Source organism: Salmo trutta, chromosome 36 (assembly GCF_901001165.1).
Source record: "Salmo trutta chromosome 36, fSalTru1.1, whole genome shotgun sequence".
In the NCBI taxonomy this organism is placed as follows: domain Eukaryota; kingdom Metazoa; phylum Chordata; class Actinopteri; order Salmoniformes; family Salmonidae; genus Salmo; species Salmo trutta.
In genome coordinates, this window is record NC_042992.1 from 13,129,874 (window position 1) to 13,134,432 (window position 4,559).

The 4,559-nt window shown below is 43.2% G+C and overlaps 1 long non-coding RNA gene across 1 annotated transcript in view; it reads right to left on the minus strand.

Moving 5' to 3' along the window:
* Positions 1-1,019: 1,019 nt before the first annotated feature.
* LOC115175441 (uncharacterized) overlaps positions 1,020-4,559 on the minus strand; it is a 40,532-nt gene continuing 36,992 nt past the window's right edge. Inside the window, exon 3 of the long non-coding RNA XR_003872036.1 lies at positions 1,020-1,566. This is a non-coding gene — a long non-coding RNA (uncharacterized LOC115175441). The remainder of the gene's footprint in view (positions 1,567-4,559) is intronic.

Sequence of the window (4,559 nt, forward strand, 5' to 3'; positions counted from 1 at the left end):
AATCCATCCACCTGACAGGTGTGGCATATCAAGAAGCTGATTAACAGCAAGATCATTACACATGTGCACCTTGTGCTGGGGACAAGAAAAGTCCACTCTAACATTTGCCGTTTTGTCACACAACACAATGCCACAGATGTCTCAAGTTTTGCAATTGGCATGCTGATTGCAGGAATGTCCACCAGAAATGTTTCCTGGGAATATAATGTTAATTTTTATACCTTAACCTGCCACCAACATCGTTTTAGAGAATTTGGCAGCACGTCCAACCGGCCTCACAATCGTAGACCATGTGTATGACGTCGTGTGGGTGAGCAGTTTGCTAATGTCAACATTGTGAACAAAGTGCCCCATGGTGGCGGTGGGGTTATGATATGGGTAGGCATAAGCTATGGACAACAAACACAATTGCATTTTACAGATAGCAATTTGAATGCACAGAGATACCGTGACGAGATCCAGAGACCCATTGTCATGTCATTCATCCGGCGCCATCACCTCATGTTTCAGCATGATAATGCACGGCCCCATGTCGCAAAGATCTGTACACAATTCCTGGAAGCTGAAAATGTCCCAGTTCTTCCATGGCCTGCATACTCACCATACATGTCACCCATTGAACATGTTTGGGATGCTCTGGATTGACGTGTACAACAACGTGTTCCAGTTCCCGCCAATATCCAGCAACTTCACATTGAAGAGGAGTGGGACAACATTCCACAGGCCACAATCAACAGCCTGATCAACTATGTGAAGGAGATGTGTTGTGCTGCATGAGGCAAATGGTGGTCACACCAGATACTGACTGGTTTTCTGATCCATGCCCCTACCTTTTCTTTAAGGTATCTGTGACCAACAGATGCATATCTGCATTCCTACTGCCAGTACTACTACTGAAATCTATAGATTAGTGCCTAATTTGTTTATTTCAATTAACTGATTTCCTTATATGAACTGTAACTCAGTAAATCTTAAAAATTAATGCATGTTGCGTTTATATTTTTGTTCAGTAGTTTGTATTTAAGTCAGTAATCCTTTATTTGAGTCTATTTATAGCCATGATGTAGGAGGGAGAATGAAAAATGATTAAACAGCAAAATTGTTATAACAGATTCCCCTACAGTTCTTCATTAATGTATGGAGATCTTTCATTACATTGTTGTACATATTGCAGTACACCAAAATGAACCAGGCAGTATATTTCTAACAGCTTTTAGGGTAAATTCCATTTATATAATCCTCTAAATGACAAGTAACATGCATAGGTCCCCACTATAGACTATACACTGATGACTAGCTAACTAAACACACTTTCTACAAACACCTTAGTTCCTCATCAACATTGAGTTAGGGTTAGGGTTAGTTAGGGTTAGTTAGGGTTAGTTAGGTTCTACTCTGAGAAAACATGTCAGGACATAAAAAAACTAAAACAAAAAGGAACATTCCATTTCCCTCTGCAGCCAGAAGACTCCGTCAAAGATGTTTGTCCAGGTTACACTCTGGGGGTCATGACCTTCTCAGAAACACTCTGAAGCCCTGGACTACAGGTTGTGAACCCATCTCATCCTGCAGAACGAGAGAGAGAAAGAGAGAGAGAAATTCACATAAGACACAGTATGGTGGATCTCTACAGCTTAAAAAGAAGGGGTGTACAGGCCGTGTTAGCAATCGACAAAAAATGTAACAACTAAATGTGAATGTATCGTTTATTTGAGTGTATGAATTAACAAGTGTGAGTCATTGTGTTACAAAACAAGTGGCTGTATATGGACCCTGCCTATCATGGTCATCCCATTTAGGGTCCAGCCACCTCTCCTCCTCCCCCCTCCTCCCCTCCTCCCCTCCTCCCCTTCTTCCCCCCTCCTCCCTGTCCTGCCAGTAATGTTGAGTGGGTGACCTTTTCTCTCAGCTAATCCACACCAAAAAGGCCTAATTACTGCTGCCGCTCCACAAGCCTCCTCAGGCCCAATAATCAATACAGCCGATCGGCCCAAGGATCACCCCGTCACATGCCACTGTGTCGCGGTGTGTGTGTTTGTGTATGTGTGTGTGTGTATGTGTGTGTGTGTGTGAGAGAGAGAGAGAGAGAGAGAGAGAGAGAGAGAGAGAGAGAGAGAGAGAGAGAGAGAGAGCATGTGTATACGTTTGAGAATATGTGTTACACTAGCACAAAAATGAGACAAAATGAGATGACAGAGAAAGAGGGAGATACAGAAAGGGAGAGAATGAAGGTAGACAAGAGAGCCCCCCCCCCCCACACACACACACACACACACACACACACACCCTCCCTGTTGTGAATGTTGTGACACCAGTTGACCTTATTGAGCTGCTATTGTATAAAGAGGCTCTGATTAGAATATCTTCCCTTTAACCTTTACGGGACTGACGTGCCTTGGGAACAATCATTGGTTTATGCAATGAGATCAACATATTCTGTCGTTATTAAGCTGAACAGTGGTGGCATCTCGCTGTAAGAACTTCCTGTATGTCTTCCAGAGAAGGTGCATTCTGGAACAGTAACTGTTCGTAGTAGTGGGATGGTTTTTGCAGACTTTTTGTGGGGTTGATATGAAATGCCTTAAGCACTCCTACTTCACTAGATGTCCCCGCTTACCTGCTCTGTGTGTGTTTGTCTCGCCCTCTCTCTCTCTCTCTCTCTCTCTCTCTCTCTCTCTCTCTCTCTCTCTCTCTCTCTCTCTCTCTCTCTCTCTCTCTCTCTCTCTCTCTCTCTCTCTCTCTCTCTCTCTCTCTCTCTCTCTCTCTCTCTCTCTCTTTACCTACACCTGTGTCTGTAGCTGTTAGTGTGTATTCACAGTTTCCCCAGGCAATCCAACCAGACAACAAGGTGGTGAAAATAAGCATATATCCCAAATGGCACCCTATTCCCTACTTAGGGCACGACTTTCGACCAGACCCCTATCAAACGTAGTGCACTATATAGGAATAGGGTGCCATTTGAGACTCAAACCAACACTTTGGCTGCTATGTACTAGAACACGTTTCTAAACTGAGTGTCCCATCTGAATACCATCATAGTTAACCTATGATCTTAGTACATTATGACACGGTAAGACATGGTCAAGCTATAGACACAGAGCATTATGACACGGTAAGACATGGTCAAGCTATAGACACAGAGCATTATGACACGGTAAGACATGGTCAAGCTATAGACACAGAGCATTATGACACGGTAAGACATGGTCAAGCTATAGACACAGAGCATTATGACACGGTAAGACATGGTCAAGCTATAGACACAGAGCATTATGACACGGTAAGACATGGTCAAGCTATAGACACAGAGCATTATGACACGGTAAGACATGGTCAAGCTATAGACACAGAGCATTATGACACGGTAAGACATGGTCAAGCTATAGACACAGAGCATTATGACACGGTAAGACATGGTCAAGCTATAGACACAGAGCATTATGACACGGTAAGACATGGTCAAGCTAAAGACACAGAGCATTATGACACGGTAAGACATGGTCAAGCTATAGACACAGAGCATTATGACACGGTTAAGACATGGTCAAGCTATAGACACAGAGCATTATGACACGGTAAGACATGGTCAAGCTATAGACACAGAGCATTATGACACGGTAAGACATGGTCAAGCTATAGACACAGAGCATTATGACACGGTAAGACATGGTCAAGCTATAGACACAGAGCATTATGACACGGTAAGACATGGTCAAGCTATAGACACAGAGCATTATGACACGGTAAGACATGGTCAAGCTATAGACACAGAGCATTATGACACGGTAAGACATGGTCAAGCTAAAGACACAGAGCATTATGACACGGTAAGACATGGTCAAGCTATAGACACAGAGCATTATGACACGGTAAGACATGGTCAAGCTATAGACACAGAGCATTATGACACGGTAAGACATGGTCAAGCTATAGACACAGAGCATTATGACACAGTTATGACATAATCAGGAACGGTCAACCTAAATGCAAGTCCTGACACGATCAACCCCGGTCAAAACATTCTGACATGTGGTCAACATTGGTTAACCTATCGACACTTTGGCTTTATGACCTGGTCAGCAACGGTCAATGGCTGATCTATTGAAATGGAGCATTAAGACAGAGTCCACCACATTGACAAGTGATTATGACATCACTAACCATGGTAACCTGTGAACACTAGAATTATGACATGATCAGCAATGGTCAAGGGGTTTCTTTCAAAGAGATCATATGAAATTCCACTAGCAGCACCCCATCGTATGGGTGGTAAATTAATGGAGCTGATACATTCCATTCAATGCAATTCCAATTTGTGGACTGCAACCATTACAGAATCATTCACTCAATAACCCCCCCCCCAGCAAAGCACAATTTCATGCAGACTAAATATAGCCAAATTATTTTGGCTAATTGTCATGATCTGTGACCAATTTAGAATAGGCTAGGAAGTTGTCGGTCTGGTTTGATAGGCCTACGGTTGTCAGTCTGGTTTGATAGGCCTACTGTTGTTGTCGGTCTGGTTTGATAGGCCTACTGTTGTCAGTCTGGTTCGATAG